At 43.8% G+C, this 18,144-nt stretch overlaps 1 long non-coding RNA gene and 2 other non-coding genes across 4 annotated transcripts; all 3 read left to right on the top strand.

Moving 5' to 3' along the window:
- The first annotated feature begins 5,712 nt into the window (after positions 1–5,712).
- On the top strand, positions 5,713–7,960 carry LOC120221863. Of its 2 annotated transcripts, none has more exons than XR_005525913.1 (5): positions 5,713–5,881; positions 5,954–6,108; positions 6,330–6,369; positions 7,357–7,556; positions 7,735–7,960. It is a non-coding gene; the product is annotated as an uncharacterized LOC120221863 (long non-coding RNA). The 2 variants fall into 2 exon arrangements; XR_005525912.1 differs by having other exon boundaries at positions 5,727–5,881; positions 6,070–6,108.
- Positions 6,162–6,224, top strand: LOC120221942. The gene has a single exon (XR_005525924.1). It is a non-coding gene; the product is annotated as a small nucleolar RNA SNORD48 (small nucleolar RNA).
- On the top strand, positions 7,190–7,257 carry LOC120221941. Its single transcript, XR_005525923.1, has one exon. It is a non-coding gene; the product is annotated as a small nucleolar RNA SNORD52 (small nucleolar RNA).
- Positions 7,961–18,144: the final 10,184 nt, after the last annotated feature.

The raw sequence follows: 18,144 nt of genomic DNA, 5'->3' as shown, positions 1-18,144 counted from the left end.
GCCATCAGTGCAGAGCCTGATGAGGGGCTTGAACCCACAGACCTCAGGTCTTGAGAACATGACCTGAGCTGAAATTGGTCACTTAACCACCTGAGTCATCAGGCACCCCAGAATGACCTCACTTTTAAAGTTCTAAATCATTTTGAGCAGAAATGTGGCATAGACCACCCCCATCTTCAGCCAAGGTTATCCTCGTTGCAGTTATTAAGACTATGGAGGAGAGAGATTCTGAGGGTCTGGGAGGCATGACAATTGATGAAGGAGCTTGGGGCAAGCTGCGGGCAAAATACAGGCTGGCACACACACACCCCACCCCCATATGTGCGATATTCCTCAAAGACTCTTGGCTACCCAAGACCAAAGGAAAGTGCTTGCCATGGTAATGTGGGAAACCCGGGCACACCGAAAACTAAATTCCCTTACTGCCTACAGCCCGTTGACAAGTCCTTGAAGCTTGCAGCGTGATCTCCCTCTAGGAGCTCCATTGCCAGAATGATGACACTTTGCTAGGGACAAAAGAGAACCTTAGTTTAACATTATCCCAGCCTCAAGGATCCTGTAAGTCTACTTCCTTTATCTCAACTGCGCCAAGATACATGCTGGCAATCGTGCACCAAGCTTTGGTCCCCCATATACATCTGAAGGGTCTCTTGACTGGGGTTTTATTAAATGGTAGTAAATGGTGTTACCCTAGCAACAGCTAGTTCCTCAAGGTCCTGGAAACCTTGCTTCCAAAATTCCTTAGAGATTTACCCTATCCCTGATCCCTTCCCAACCTGAGAATATATGACTTTCCAGTCAGGACCCCAGTGCGGTTCTTCCTGCCCATGGGTCCTGTCCCATGCTTTAATAAAATCACTTTTTTTACACCAAAGATGTCTTCAAGAATTCTTTCTTGGTTATCGGCTCCAGACCCACCCATCATCACCCCAAAAACTTCATCAATGACAAGGCAAGTTCTGTGCTTCACCCCAGTAATCTTCAGTAATTTCTACCTCCCCATCTTCTAAATCAAGTGTTCTAAAGTTTTTTATTTTTTATTTTTTTTTCATAGATTAGCATGTGAGAGTGGTCACTTCCAACTACATCCAGGGCAAAATTAGCAACAAATGCTGTTTTTTCCCCACACTGCCTGAACACTGTTGGCACTGGGTTCCTGTCCCATTCTAAGTGATGGTTTTGCCCCAGTTTTAACAATCAGTAACCTCTTTGTCTTCTTATGGACAATCTCAAAGCCGTAGTAATTTAAAGTAAGATCAAATTTAATTATGAAGAGAGTTGAAAGCTGTACAACACAGAGCTGGTAAGATCAAGGAAATGGACTTTACCTCCCGTACAAGCCCTTCCCCAGGGGGTTCTTCCTGACACAACAAATAGATGCCCTTAACATTTACTTAGCCTGATAGAATCTCAACCTCCTGTCTCCCAAACACAGAACCTGGAAATAACTACTCCAAAATCAAAACAAATTGAAGTTCAAGTTCTGTTTTTCAATAAATCTTCATCCTCTGGGAAAATCGAACATTTTAGGGATGAAAAAATATTGGAAGCTCTCCTTGAAAGCTTGTAAAGGAAATGGAGTATAGTAAGTTATTCTGGTTCCTGGGCCAATTCTCAGAGGCCTGTTTTACTCAAAAAATAGGTGAACTGTAACTAACTTCTTACCATAGAATATGGTAAATGTAGTTTAACTGCAGCAGCAGCAGCAGCAGCAGGAATTGATTTGTTTGCTTTTTGTGTGTTGTACTCCCAGGTAGTACAAGGAGTAAGTAGCTGCAAGCTACTGGAAATATGTTTCTCCAACTTAGTGGTATATTAAAATCATTGGGGGAGACTAAAAAAATACTGATGCCCAGCCTCCACCAGGAGTCAAAATCTTTGGGAGTGGGCTAAGGCATTGTACAGAATTAAAGCTGTCTGAGTGTTTCTAATGTGCAACCAATAGTGGAGAAAAATGATGGCATCAGAGGCTATTCCTGATTACATTTTTAGATGGATGGGGGTATGGGAGAGGGAGGAAGGTGTCTGCTTGCAGGAGCAACTCGTGGTGGTAATCGGCTTTCTACAGTGGATGGGAGCCTGAGACTTTAGAGGTCTGAAGTGTTGATTCACTGGCAGCAGCAGTGATTGAGGTTAGGGAAATCTCCAAGAACTGCTTGATGGGTCAAAAAAGAGAATCCCTGATGCTGGGAAGTAGTTCTTTGGGACACAACATCAGAATAGGATCATTCAGGGGCACCTGGCTAGCTCTGTCAGAAGAGCATGTAACCCTTGGGGTGGCTGGTGGCTCAGTTGGTTGAGCATCCCGACTCTTGCTCAGGTCATGATCTCGCAGTTCGTGAGATCGGGCTCAGTGCTGACTGCTCAGAGCCCGGAGTCTTCAGATTTTGTGTTTTCCCCTGTCTCTCTACCTCCCCTGCTTGCACTCTGTCTTTCTCTCTCTCAAAAATAAACATTACAAATTTTTTTAAATAATAAAAATAAAAAGATGAGCATTCAATTCTTGACCTTGGGATCCTGAGTTTGAGCCCCAGGTTGGGTGTAGAGATTACTAAAAAAGAAAAATTTTTTTAATGTTAAAAAAAAAGAAAAAGACTCCCAAATGTTTTTTATTTCTTTATTTTTTAAAATGTTTATTTATTTTTGAGAGAGACAGAGTGTAACCCAAGGAGGAAGGGCAGAGATAGAGACACACACACACAGAATCCACAACAAGCTCCAGGCTCTGTGTTATCAGCACAGAGCCCAATATAGGGCTCGAACTCACAAACTGTGAGATCATGACCTGAGCCAAAGTCGAATGCTCAACTAACTGAGCCACCCAGGCGCCCCCCCACATGTTTTTTAAAAAGATGAAAATTTATTGGCTACCTGTACATGTACACATTTTGGAACTTAAAGTCACTTTGCAACATCAACTGTGGGTGAAACTCAACCCCTAGGAGTTGAGAAATGCATCAAATAAACAAGTGAATACTATAGGATTCTTGGAAGAGATTTTTTGTTTTTAATTTTTATTCTTTTAAAAAATTTTTTAAATGTTTATTTTTGAGAGAGAGAGGGAGAGAGACAGAGCATGGGAGGAGGAGGGTCAGAGAGAGAGGGAGACACAGAATCCGAAGTAGTCTCCATGTTCTGAGCTGTCAGCACAGAGCCTAACTTGGAGCTCCAACTCACAAAATGCAAGATCATGACCTGAGTCGAAGTCAGATGCTTAATGGACTGAGTCACCCAGGTGGCCCTTTACATCCAACGTGGAGAACAAACTCAAGACCCCAAGATCAAGAGGCTCATACTCTACAAGCTGAGCCAGCCAGGTGCCCCTTGGAAGATATATATATATTTTTGCAGTTGTTTATTTTTTATGTTAGAGAGAAAGAGAGAGAGAGCGAGAGAGAGAGCGTTCATGAGCAGGGGAGAGAAGCAGAAGGAGGAAGAGGGACACTCTCAAGTGGACCACATGCTCAGTGTTCAGCATGGAACCAGATGTGGGACTTGATACCACGACCCTAAGATCACTGCCTGAGCTAAAATCAAAGCTCAGAAGTGCTCAACTGACTGAGCCACTCAGGTCCCCCTGGGAATACTTTGTTTTGATGTAAGTCTAAAATCTTGGGGCAAGGTGGAAAGATTATTGCAGAAGAGGATATATTTTCTGCACCCGCAATGGCCTTCTTTCAAATTTTAATCTGTGCCCACTGTGCCTAAATTATGTGACTTAAAAAGAAGGTTGGGGTAGCTGGGTGGCTCAGTCAGTTAAGCATCTGACTCTTGACTCTTGGTTTTGGCTGAGGGAGTGATTTCTCAGTTGGTGGGGTTGACCCCTGCATCGTGGACTCTGCACTGGTAGTGCAGAGCCTGCTTGGGATTCTCTCCCGCTCTGTCTCTGACCCTTCCCTGCTTGCTGGCTCTCTCAAAATAAATAAACAAACATTAAAAAAAATAAGGGGTGTGTGGGTGGCTCAGTTGGTTAAGCCTCTGACTTTGGCTCAGGTCATGATCTCCCTGTTCCTGAGTTCAAGCCCCTCATAGGGCTCTGTGCTGACAGCTCAGAGCCTGAAACCTGCTTCAGATTGTTTCACTCTCTCTCTCTCTGCTCCTCCCCCGCCTACTCTCTGACACACACTCTCTCTCTCAAAAATAAACATTAAAAAGTAAAATAAAATAAGACTGATTTTGGGGGTTCCTGGCTGGCTGGGTAGAGCATGTGACTCGATCTTGGGGTCATGAGTTCCAGTCCCACTTTGTGTATAGTGATTACTAAAAACAACAATGGTTTTGTATGATCTGGAACCCCCAATTTATCCTCTAATATGTTCCTTTCTCACAAAGATGAAGAGGCCAAGATACATCACCAAACACTAACTGTATTTATAAATGAGGAGGTAAAGAAGGGTCCATCCAGGAAGGTGGGATTTGGGATAATTTATGAGTTGATGGATTAAGGGGCCAAGAGCAAATCACCAGCTTTCTGGTGGAGAAAAACTAGCAAGGAGAGAACAGGGCCTGGCTGTTGCTACCCACCTCAATTAGTTTTGCTTCCGACCCTCCTGAGACATATGGTTCTATTTAGAGTGTACTGAACATGTCCACCGTTTCTGGCTAACACCCAGTCCATTAACTGCTCATAAAGAGGACAGGAAACCGGAAACTGGGAGCCGTTTCATGGGTATAGTAAGATAGTTATGCAAATCGGTTGCACAACAACGTGATACACTCAACATTACTGAACTGTACACTTAAAAAGTTAGTTTTTTTTAAAGTTATCAATTGGTATATTTATTTTTAATTTTTTTAACATTTATTTATTTTTGAGAGACAGAGGCAGGGCAAAAGTGGGGGAGGGGCAGAGAGAGACTGAGACACAGAAACCTAAGCAGGTTCCGGGCTCTGAGCTGGCAGCAGAGCCCCACGCGGGGCTCAAACCCACGAATCGTGAGATCATGACCTGAGCCAATGTCGTACGCTTAACCAACCGAGCCACCCAGGTGCCCCTCCCAGTCGGCTAAGCATCGACTTCGGCTTAGGTCATGATCTCACGGTTCGTGGGTTCGAGCCCCGCGTCGGGCTCTGTGCTGACAGCCAGCTCAGAGCCTGGAGTCTGTCTCGGATTCTGTGTCTCCCTCTCTCTCTGACCCTCCCCTGCTCACGCTGTCTTTCTTTCTCTCTCAGAAATAATAAATAAATAGATAAATAAATAAATAAATAAATAAAACAAACCTGTTTATTATATGTTATTTATATCTTAGTAAAGCTGTTAAAAAAAAAAAGACAATACGGTTAATGTGACTGATAGGTCTGCGGGCTAGAGTGGGCTGCGAATTCAGATTTCGCTGGCTAGACAGAGCAGGTGACAGTCTCTTAGAGAGACCAGGACCCCAAACAGGTGGGAACGAGGGAGGAGTCCACCGGCCGTTATTCCAGCTGGGACTTGCGATCCGGGAGGTCCGTGAGGAAAAGCACTCGGGTGCTCAGTCTTCCTGCAGCGCCGGGGACTGTTTCCGGCCGGGCCAATGAAGAGACGGTAATCTGTTTTTTGTTTTTCAAAATTAACAAAATATGTCCGAATTATTTGCCTGGAAGAGTGTGAAATATGACTCCTGGCCTTTCTTTTTCTTGGTTTATTCTTGTTTAAACCAAGGGGAAATACCATGGGTCGAGCAGGCATCGACGAAGACAGCCATGCCTGTCAGGCCCCCGACCCCACGTCGCCATAAATAGCCGAGATTCCGCCATTATAGTTCTTTGCGTGCGTTGAACTTGTGGTCGGAGCATGTGAACGAGTTGTACTGCGCCTGGGGGCCGCTGTGGCTACTCGCCCTACACCAGAGGGAGGGGGCGGCCCCCGCGTCCTGAGATGTCGGTGCCAAGCTTCTTTCGTGTAGGTATCTCGAGGCCCTGTTGGTTGAGGAGATTGTAGTCTCGGGCTGAGCAGGATGAACTACCATTACAGACTAGAGTTTCTGATGTGCACGTGACGCCACCGTTTGGAACTGACCCAGCCCAGGGCAGGGGGCTACTCGGCTGGAGTCGCCCCTGGCCTCTACTGACTCACTGGTTTCTTCCCAGGGCCATGGTCTTCGCAGGCTGGTCCGTAGCGCCACGAAGGTGAGTGGATTGTGCGAGATGGAGTGGCTAGCGGTGGCTTTGGGGAAGACGGGGGTGATGATGAACCTAGGTGATTCTGAGTGTCTCGCTGACGCCGTCACCGCAGCGCGCTGACCATCTCCCTCCCCGGGCGGGGCTGGCCTGGTACCTGAGGTGGGGAGAAGCTGATGACCAAAAAACTCTTAGAAGTAACCGATCCCTGGGTTTCATTTTTCCATTAGGTGTTTTAAGTTGCCCGCCGTGTGTTATCCTTGAATAAAGGTGAGTATTGGTTGTGAGATTCTCAGTGCTTCTCGCAGACTGTCTTGCTCCTAAAACAGTGTTTTCATGGGGTCTCTGTTAAGTCTTATTTTTTTAACTTTTTTTTTTTTTTTTTTTTTGTGAGAGAGAGGGAGACAAAATCCGAAGCAGGCTCCAGGCTCCGAGCTGTCAGCACAGAGCCGGATGCGGGGATCGAACCCACGAACTGTGAGGTCATGACTAGAGCCAAAGTCAGATGTTAAACTGACTGAGCCACTCAGGCGCCCCCGGAGTCTGTATTTTTAATAAACTTGTGAGGTAGAGGTAATGCAACTATCTTAACTGGTGATTTTCCAAGGACTGCTTTTTGGTTTACATTTATCTTGGACAGTTTTTCAGTGTTTATTTTTGAGAGAGGACGAGTGTGGTAGTAGCAGAGAGGGAGACCTGGAATCCGAAGCAGGCTCCTGGCTCTGATTTGGGGCTCGGACCCACGAATCCATGACCTGAGCCAGAGTCCCTTATGCCAGACGCTTAACTGACTGAGCCACTCAGATGCCCCCTTGGACTTTTTTTCTTAATTTTTTGTAACTCTTCTTATGTTTTTGACTAATTCTGGTTAAAATGGCCTCCTTAACTGTGCATTCTGTTTTCTCTGGTGGAGGCTCCCCCCCGCCCCCAATTCTGAGGGTTTTTTCACCCCAACATCACTCTCACCCTTATCATCTCTGTACTCTTTTTTTGGTTACATCCTTATTTATACTGGGTGAAAGACCATTGTTTTTCAGCATACTAGATCTCTTCTCAGAATGGCCTTTTTTCATCCAGATCTCTCTAAACTGGGAATGATGATGTCTCAGACTAGAGTCTCTGATGCTGGTCTTGATGTCAAAAATCAACTTCTGACTCATTTGGAGAACTGGATGCCTGAGTCTGAGAAGGGGCCAACAAGAGGGGCTTTAAATTTGCTTGTGCTTCTCATTGGTTGTTTTGTTTTTATCTTTCTAGTATGATTATTGTAGAAGCCTAGCTGGGGCAGTGCCCTTTCACAGCCTAATCTGGTGACTGAAGGGCTGAAGTTGGGAACTTACCCACTTGGAAAAGTGCGGTTGAGACGTTGGTGTCGCCTAGATAATGGCTCCTGCCATTTGAATCTGTGGGCTGTGATGAGGAGTGAAGAGCCATGTCCTTTATCCCTGGCTCCTATGGTGAGTGCCAGTTACTCTTCAGCCCCAGAGTGGTAATGGTAACCTTGGACCATGAACATTTCTCTGAGGATATTTGAAACCACTGAATCACTCTCCTGCTTCCTCTACCCACCCAAGTTCATGTTTTAATTCCAGTTATGTGCATGTTTCTAATAGATGTTCTTTTATGAAATTTCAGGGCTTTGCTAACTGGAGGATGTGTTCTATCTGGTGTTGAGCAAATCCTAGGAACTTCATCTAGCTGTCCTGCATTAACCTGTGAGCAGCTTTCAACTTAACAGGAGAAAAAACTGCATAGAAATTTTGAGACACTTTAAATATTTAGACCATGTTGACTTCTTTATTGTAATCAAATACTTGGTTTTGTCAAGGATTGTAATAAAATACTTTAGTGCAAAGTAAAAGTTTGGTCTTTGTAAAAACAGTGGTACAAAAAGATTTAGGGAAGTGAAAGGTAACCATCTGTGAATGAGCATCACAGTTGACATCTAGCCATGCCTCTTTACAGCTATATGCAAAATAAAAAAAATAGGTTGACACTAACATTGAGGTTTTCTAGGTGGTCTGTCACAGTATTCTAATGGACTAGATGTTCTTAACAAGTGATGAAGCTTCTTAGGATGTTGAAATATTAATACAGGCATTTAGTTTGCATTGATGGATCAGTGGAAACATAGGAACAACCAGGGGTTGTTCAGTCAGCTCAGGTCATGAGCTCACCAGTTAGTGAGTTTCAGATTCTGTGTCTCCCTCCCTCTCTGCCCCTCCTCCCCACTTGTCTCTCTCAAAAAGAAGTATTAAAGTTAAAAACAAAACCTGAGCCCCTCTGGCTCAGTGGCTCAAGTGCCTGACTTTGGCTCAGGTTATGTACTCACAGTTCATACCTCACTTCAGGCTCACTGCTGTCTGTATGCAGCCCACTTTGGATCTTTTGAATCCCTCTCTCTGTCCCTCTCTTACTTGCACTCACTCAAAACTAAGTATTAAAAACAACTGTGTCTGTGGTAGTTGCCAGGAGCTGGGAAAAGGGGCATGTGGAGTTTAATGGATATAGACTTACAGTTTACAAGACAAGGAATTCTGGGGATACATGGTGGTGATGGTTGTTCAATATTACAAACACATTCAATACTTATGAAATGTGTGCTTATGAATGGTTCAGTAAGTTTGTTTTTTAATGTTCTATTTATCTCAGAGATAGTCAGCATTGAACAGGGGAGGGTCAGAGAGAGAGGGAGACACAGAATCTGAAGCAGGCTCCAGGCTCTGAGCTAGCTGTCAGCACAGCCTGATGTGGGTCTCTAACCCACGTAACTGTGAGATCATGACTTGAGCCGAAGTTCCGGTGTTTAACAGACTGAGCCACCCGGGCACCCGCCCCCCTATATTTTTTTAAAGTAAGCTCTGCACACAATGTGGGGCTTGCGGTTCATGACCCTGAGATCAAGTCACTTGTCTACTTGCTGAGAGAGCCAGTTAAGCACCCCACCACCAATGGACTTTTGTGTTCATTGATCTTATATACACATGTGAGTTTAAATAGTCTCCTGTCCTTAACATGCTGTATCCAATTTCTCAGCCCATTACGCTGGTGCTACCTTTAAAAGCAATACCAAAATCTGACTGCATCTCACACCTCCACTACCATTCCACTCCTGTAGGAGCTATCATTAGCTCCCTTACATGATTGCCACAGCCTCCTAACTGGTCTGGCTTCCACCCTTACCCGTTAGTCATACCCACAAAGCAGCCAGAAGTTTCCCTCTAAAGCATAATTTGGGACTTGTTTCTGCTGCTCAGAATCCTGCAATGGCTCCCGTTTCATGGAGAGTGAAAGCCAAAACCTTCACAAGGACCATCCAACAAGGTCTTCCCAAGTCATTTCCTACTCTCCACTCTGCTCCAGCCATGTAGCATAAGCCAGGACCTCCTGTCAGTGTTCAGGGAGTAGAGATTTTACTTGCCGGCTGGGGTCACAACCACGTTCCTTTGTCTATGGGGTAGACTGAAACTTGTGCCAACAGAGCTTATGGATATAATTTGGGTTGTGAAGAAATCCTAGGGTGTAGAAAGAAAACAGTTTTGGACATTGTGGCACTGATAACCTTTATACAGTCCATTTGGAAAACAGTTTGGCAATACATGCTAAGTATGATGCACATTGTCTTCAACCCAGTATTTCCACTTCTGGTAATACACTAAAGAAACACATGTATATAGAAGGATTAGGTACACACAAGTGCTTGGTAATGGGTAATTGTAAAGGTGGGAGAGGAAACAACCTAAATGTAACTGGAAAATGGACAAATTGTGGTATTATAAAATATACCATAGAGCAGTGATGTGTTACGTGAAGCATGGGATGACTAACATAGTAAGATTAATGTCACAGACATAATATGAAGGAACAAAAGGCAAGTCACAAAAGAATACATTTGTAGTATGTAATGTTTAAAAACATTTAACAGCCAGGAGCATTTGGGTGCCTCAGTCACTTAAGCATTGACTCTTGATCTCAGGGCTGAGTTCAAGCCCCAAGTTGGGCTCTGTGGGGGCATAGGTGTCTCGGTTAAGCATAGGACTTCAACTCAGGTTATGATCTTGCGGTCCTGAGCCCTGTGTCAAGCTCTGTGCTGATAGCTCAGAGCCTTGAGACTGCTACAAATTCTTTTTTTTTCTTTTAATGTTTTATTTATTTCTGAGAGGGAGACACAGAATCCAAGGACAGGCTCCAGGCTCTGAGCTAGCTGTCAGCACAGAGCCCGACGCAGGGCTAAAACCCACGACTGTGAGATCATGACCTGAGACGAAGTCAGACTCTTAGCTGACTGAGCCACCCAGGCGCCCCGAGACTGCTTTGAATTCTGTGTCTCCGAGCTCTGTGCCCCTTCCCTACTCATGCTCTTTCTCTCAAAAGTAAATAAACATAAAAAATAATGTTCACAGCTAAACTTGTTTAAAGTATAATATAGTAAAAGAAATGCATAGGATTGCTAAATGTTACATTCAACCTGGTAGTACCTGGGCCGTGACAAGGGGGTGAGTAGAGAGAGTGATGCAGTCAAAGAGGTGTACATGGGAGCTCATTGTGTAATTTTTCATGAAGGGCTGAGCAAGGGCAAAAGCTAAGTCACTCTACAGGGACCCCTGCAGATTCTGAAGCTCACACATGGAACTCCCTTGGGAGACATCCAAAATGAGCTAATTCAAAAAACACCAGGTGTCCGCTCCAACACGAAAAAATCAACAGGCCAAATAACAGTTGCCTTTATAGCTAAGAAACTCAGATAACAGCATGTATGAAGGCTGAAGATATATTGCTAGTGGGAGTGTAAACTGGAGCAGCCACTTTGGAAAACTGTATGGAGGCTCTTCAAAAAGTTAAAAATAGAACTACCCTATGACTCAGCAATTGCACTACTAGGTATTTACCCTTTATCAAAGATAAAGGAAAGAATTTAATCTGTGCACAGACAGGGTATTACAAACAAAGAGCAGGTGGATTTAAAATAGAAACAAATGAGGGGTGCCTGGCTGGCTAAGTCAGAAGAAGCACGCGACTCTTGATCGCGGGGTTGTAAATTGGAGGCCCCATGTTAGGTATAGAGATTACTTAAAAATGAAATCTTTATAAAAATTTTCAATAAAAAATGAAACAAATTCTAAAATTGAAATAAGTACCTAAGCATAATAAACAAATTAACAGAACAACTGAACAGAAAATTAGTAAGTGGAAGAAGAAATCCATAATGTGGAGCAGAGAACACAAGTGAATAATTTGAAAAGGAAGTTAACATGAAGGAGGTAATGAGATGCTCCAGCCTTTGGCATTATTCATTTAGAGCTGCCCTCACCTTGTTGGCTTGTTACAATGCCACAGCCAGAACAGCTCTGCCCAGTGGCACATGGGGGCATCTGGATTTGAGCAGTTCAGGGCCATCTGTTAGTTTATTGTAGTATTTCCTGTCCTACTTTCCCATGATTATCTTGTGATTGTTATGTTATTTCCCAAAGAGGAAGGAAACAGGCTATCCCATTAAAGTACCTGCTGACTCCTAAATGTTATTGCTGGCAGTCAGGTGAATCAGGTGGAAGTGGGTCACACGCTAGACTGACTATTGCCTGTCATTAAGCCACTGAATTCTAAAGAATGTAGCAAAGATAGAGATGTGACCAGTAAACCCCAGTTATATGCTGCCATCAGGTAATAAACTGTGGGTGTGGGCGTGGGATCTGTCTCTAAAGGGCCTTGTGACCCTGGGTCAGGGAGCCTCCTATTTCCTAGCAGCATACAGAGTGGCTGTAATCCACTATGGGTTGTTATCTTCTAAAGGAGACCAAGCAATTGTTATAAAAAACTAATTTTAAACCTTTTATTATGAAACTTTTTAAAGTTTATTTTGAGAGAGAGAGAGCATGAGCAGGGTAGGGACAGAGAGAGCGAGAGAGAATCCCAAGCAGGCTCCACATGGTTAGGACAAAGTCCAGTGTGGGATATGAACCCATGAACCTTGAGATCATGACCTGAGCCAAAACCAAGAGTCAGAAGCTCAACTGACTAAGCCACCCAGGCACCTATGAAAGTTTTTTTTTTTTTAAATGTTTTATTTATTTCTAGGAGAGAGAGAGAGAGAGAGACAGCGTGAGCAGGGGAGGGTCAGAGAGAGAGGGAGACACAGACTCCGAAACAGGCTCCAGGCTCTGGGCTGACAGTCAGTCAGCACAGAGCCCGACGCGGGGCTCGAACCCACGAACCTCGAGATCATGACCTGAGCGGAAGTCGGACGCTTAACCGACTAAGCCACCCGGGCGCCCCGAAAGTTTTTTTTTTTTTTTAAAGTAAGTTCTGTGCCCAACATTGGGCTCAAACTCATTACCCTGAGATCAAGAGTTTCATGCTCTACTGACTGAGCCAGCCAGGCACCCCTGAAGTTTTTAAAACAGGAGGTTAAAACCACAGTGAGATACCACCTCACACCTGTCAGAATGGCTAAAATTAACAACTCAGGCAACAACAGATGTTGGTGAGGATGCAGAGAAAGAGGATCTCTTTTGCATTGCTGGTGGGAATGCAAACTGGTGCAGCCACTCTGGAAAACAATATGGAGGTTCCTCAAAAAATTAGAAATAGAACTACCTATGACTCAGCAATTGCACTCCAGTGTATACAGGTGTGCTGTTTCGAAGAGGCACGTGCACCCTAGCGTTTATAGCAGGGCTATGGACAATAGCCAAAGCATGGAAAGAGCACAAATATCCATTGACAGATGAATGGATCTTTATCCATGTGGAGTAATACACACAATGGAGTATTACTCGGCAATCAAAAAGAATGAAATCTTGCCATCCCCATCTACTGGGATGAAACTAGAGGGTATTACGCTAAGTGATATTAGTCAGAGAAAGATAAATACCATAGGACTTCACTCATGTGAAATTTAAGATACAAAACAGAGACATAACGGAAGGAAAGCAAAAATAAAATATAAAAACAGGGAGGGAGACAAAACATAAGAGACTCTTTTTTTTTTTTAATATATTTTTATTTATTTCTAGGAGAGAGAGAGAGACAGCGTGAGCAGGGGAGGGTCAGAGAGAGAGGGAGACACAGACTCTGAAACAAGCTCCAGGCTCTGAGCTGGCAGCCAGCACAGAGCCCGACGCGGGGCTTGAACCCACGAACCGCGAGATCACAACCTAAGCGAAAGTCGGACGCTTAACCGACTAAGCCACCCAGGCACCCCAAAACATAAGAGACTCTTAAATACAGAGAATAAACAGTGTTGCTGTAGGGGTTGTGGTTGGGGGGATGGGCTAAATGGGTAAGGGGCCTTAAGGAAGACACTTGTTGGGATGAGCACTGGGTGTTATACACAGGGAATGAATCACTGGAAACTACCCCTAAAATCATTATTGCGCTGTATGCTAACTAACTTGGATGCAAAGTATAAATAAATAAACAAACAGAAGGAAGAATAGTACAAAGAACACCCATACACCCACATCTAAATCCAACAATTGTCAACATTTTTCCATATTCAAAAAAGTGTGTGTGTGTATAAACACATAGTTAGGGGCATACAACTGAGTTGGCCGGTAGAATATGTGATCTTGATCTTGGGGTCACTGAGTTCAGACCCCACATTAGGCCTAAAGCTTACTTTTTTTTTTAAATGTTTATTTTGAGAGGTGGGGAGGGGCAGAGAGAATCCCAAGCAAGCAGAGCCAGATGCAGTGAAATCATGACCTGAGCTAAAATTGAGAGTGGGATGCTTCACTGGCTGAGCTCCCTGGGCCTAGAGCTTACTTAAAACAAAAAGAAAGAAAATTAAAAATATACATACATTAAATTATGTGTGTGCGCGCGCATGTGTGTATATACATACATTTAGCAGGTTCATTTCAAAGTGAATTGCCATGACATTTTATCTCTACCTCAACATTCATGTTCACAATGTTAAGGACATTTACCTACATATCCGCTCTACTGTTATACCCAAGAAAATTGGCAATAATTCCTAATTTTAGTTATATTTAATTGACATTCAAGTGTTTCCAACTGTCTTAGGGCATTTTTTTTTTTTTTTAATGCTTATTTGTTTTTGAGAGAGATAGAACATGAGCAGGGGAGGGGCAAAGAGAGAAGGAGACATAGAATCCGAAGTGGGCTCCAGGTTCTGCACCATCAGCACAGAGCCCAATGCGGGACTCAAACTCACAAATTGTGAGATCATGACTTGAGCCAAAGTCGGACACTTAACTAACTGAGCCATGCAGGCACCCCCAGTTGTTTTCTAAAGAACCAGTATCCAATCAAGGATCAAGCACTTAATGTTACATCTTGTTAGTCTTTTGATTATAGAATAATCCCCTTCTTCTCTCTTTTCTGGGGCACTGATCTTTTGAAGAGACTAAGCCACTCATCTTGTAAAATATTCCACATATTGGCTTTGTCTAATTGTACCCTCTTGGTGTTTTTAATTTGTTCCTGGATCTTCTCTGTATTTTCTTTAAACTGGAAGTTTCCCTAAAGGCCTATTTAGAATGTGGTTACATAGTCTGGGCAAGAACACTTCATGTATGGCACTGTGTATTTGCTGGCTGCCATAACAAAGTACTACATACTTGGTGGTGTACAACAGATATTTATTCCCTCACAGTTCTGGAGGCCAGAAACAACAACAGTTTCACTGGGCCAAAGTCACGTTGTCCATAGGAACTTGTCCCCTCCAGAGACAGTAGGGGAGAATCCATTACTTGTCTCTTCCAGCTTCTGGTAGCTGTTGGCATTTCTTGTGACTTGTGGTCACATCATTGTAATTGGCCTCTGTGTTACACTGCCTTCTCTTCACTCGGTGTTTATTGTATCTTCCTTTGCTTCCCATATAGGTGATTGCATTTAGGGCCCACCAGATAATCCAGGATAATCTCCCCATCTCAAAATCCTTGATTTTTTAAAGTTTATTTACTTATTTTGAGAGGGACAAAGCACAGGTCAGGGAGAGGCAGGGAGAGAGAGGGAGAGAGAGAATCCCAAGCAGGCTTCACACTGTCAGCATAGAGCCCAACGTGGGGCTCGAATCCACGGAGCCATGAGATCATGACCTGAGCTGAAACCAAGAGTTGGATGCTTAACCAACTAAGCCACCCAGGCGCCCCAGTTCTGTTTTGTTTTTTAAAGCACGCTCCGTGCCTGATGTGGGGACTGAACTTACAACCCTGAGATCAAGAGTCTCATGCTCCACTGACTGAGCCAGCCAGGCACCCCCTATGTGTCCGATTTTTTTTTTTTTTAAGTTTATTTATTTTGAGAGAGGGAAGGAGCATGTGTGTACGCTGGGGAGGGGCAGAGAAAGAGAGGGAGAGAGAGAATCCCAAGCAAGCTCCATGCTGTTAGCGCAGACAAGCCCTGCTTAAGGACTTGATCCCATGAACCATGAGATCATGACCTGAGCTGAAATCAAGAGTCAGACACTCAACTGACTGAGCCACCCTGTGGCCCCATGTGTCCCATTCTTGATCTCAGCTTGGTTGCCCAGTTGAAGTGGTGACCCCTAGATCCCTTCATTGTTGAGGTCCTCTCCCTGCTTGCAGTTGGTGCCAAGAAATGAATATCCATATGAGTGAATATCCAGTTCCCCATCAACCTTTAGCCTAGTGATTTTAGCAACCACTGATGATCTTTGTGTAGAGGGGGAAAGTGTTCCCTCACTCTTGCAGGGCCCCTGGCTGGGTCTGAAAACTAAGACAAATTAACAGGAAAGAAGCTTTACATGACACTGGAGACTTTACATGGAGATGAAGACGCAGGGACATGGTAAAACCTACTTGCTTTTCTGTGGGATTGAACAAAGAAAAGCTGTTGTGGGAAAACGACCTAACTGTGGGGAGGCGCCAGGAAATCAGAATAATTTTAATGAGGTCTCTGTGTAGCGTTCACTGAGTCTCCGCCTCTTGTCCTTGATAATGAGAAGTCTTCCTTCCTCTAGCTACAGGGAGGGAATCTCTCACACGGGAGGTTTATCTTCTGCTTTCAGGAAGAAAAAGGAAGGTCAGAGGGCTCTTTTCGCACTTGTTTCTCAAGTGCTTTTAATTCAAAATAATCAACATGACAAGGTAGCATATTTTGGGGTGACATGCTCTGAACTCCTTCACCTGAGTTATTCAAGTTTGCAAAATGATGATTTTCTAATTTGTTTATCCTTCCTACACTTATTAGATGATATTCTGCTGTAAAATAAGTAATAATAAGTTATCTCATCAACTGGTATTTTGTTTAACCCGAATTACTTGTTCCTACTGAAAAGGCAGGATAAATTATTCATTCTTTTCCTTTATTTATAGTATTGTGCATGTAAGGAGTTGATATAAAAATCTTTTCCAATGATGGTAAATGGATTCCCTCTCTTTTTGGCATACATGACTCCAGTGAATTTGCCCTGTGGTCCCCTCTGACCTTATCAAATGCCTTGCTGAGACCCAGACATGCTAAGACACTGGTCTTCCCCAATCTCTGCTTTAAAATTGTGGCCAATGAGGCGCGCCTGGCTGGCTCAGTCAGTTAAGCGGTTGCTTCTTGATCTCGCCTCGGGTCATGATCTCACAGTTTGTGAGTTCAAGCCCCATGTCAGGCTCTGTGTTGATAGTGCAGAGCCTGCTTGGAATTCTCTCTCTCTCTGCCTCTCCTCCACTCACTCACACTCTCTCTTTCTCTCTCAAAATAAATAAATAAACTTAAAAAAATTGTCACCAATGAAATGCTGTTAGGGTTGGCATGACAACTTCAGTGAACTCATGATAGTTCCTGGTTGTTGCTTGGGCTCTCACCTCCAATACTAAGGGCATCTCAATATCTCCAGGGATTTAAAACTAACAGAACCTGGGGCGCCTGGGTGGCTCAGCTGATTAAGTGTCCAACTCTTGATTTCAGCTCAGGTCATGATCTCATGACCCAAGGTTTTGGGAGATTGAACCCTGCATCCAGCTCTGGGCTGACAGCAGGGAGTCTGCTTTGGAGTCTCTATCCCTCTCCCTCTGCCCCTCCCCAGCTCGTGCTCTCTCTCACTGTCTCTCACTCTCTGTCTCTCTCAAAATAAATAAACTTTAAAAATATTATTAAAAAAAGTAAAAATAACAAATAACAGAACCAAGATCTATAGATGTCAAACAATACATGTCCCTTAAATTGGTTAATTGATAGGAATATAATAAAGTTAGATGGGCTTAAAATACTGAGGCAAAAGCCAATTATGTATATATCATATATACAGTGTATATAATAATTATGTACAATTTATTACTATTACTCTAGGTCCACGGTGGTACTTGAACTCATGATCCAGGCAGCCAGGCACCCCTAATTTATGTACAGCTTAAATTAAAAAAAAAAGTTTTTTATTTATTTCTGAGAGAGAGAGAGACAGCGTGAGCAGGAGAGGGTCAGAGAGAGAGAGATACAGAATCTGAAGCAGGCTCCAGGCTCTGAGCTAGCTGTCAGCACAGAGCCCGACGTGGGGCTCAAACCCATGGACCGTGTGATCATGACCTGAGCCAAAGTCGGACACTCAACCGACTGAGCCACCCAGACTCCCCTAATTTATGTACAGTTTAAAGACGATTAATAATATATACTTACCACTGAACTTAACATCCGGCAACCACTAAACTTGTGGCTTGCAGATTTGGAGGCCACAGAGAATGTGATTTCTGGTCCCAATCCCAGAAGGGTACTAACTTCTCTTAGGAGTTTTCCGGACACACTCCCCCTACCTGAATCCAGAACAAAGATGGAGGCCAGTTCACCCACTGAAGATACTTTTAATACTTGGTTTACAAAAAGAGGCAGCCAGCTTGTGAGCTATAGTTTGCCAGTTTGGTTTTTAGAAATATTGCCTTCAAATATTATTTATCTTGAGTCCTGAGTTTTTTGATGTTCCCTTAAATTATGCATCCAAAGTACAGTCCTGCTTTGTTGGGGGTGGACTGGGGGAGGGCAGGAAGACCATTCTTGTTTCATTTCTAGTCTTCCTCAGGCCCCTGGCTTATATTCTGACTGCAAATCTGAGGTCCACTGAAACCCCCTTTTCGG

The sequence above is a fragment of the Hyaena hyaena genome, unplaced genomic scaffold, assembly GCF_003009895.1.
Source record: "Hyaena hyaena isolate Hyena2069 unplaced genomic scaffold, ASM300989v1 scaffold_830, whole genome shotgun sequence".
NCBI classification, from domain to species: domain Eukaryota; kingdom Metazoa; phylum Chordata; class Mammalia; order Carnivora; family Hyaenidae; genus Hyaena; species Hyaena hyaena.
Note: the sequence above shows the minus strand (reverse complement) of the source record. Positions and strands in the feature narration are given on the sequence as shown.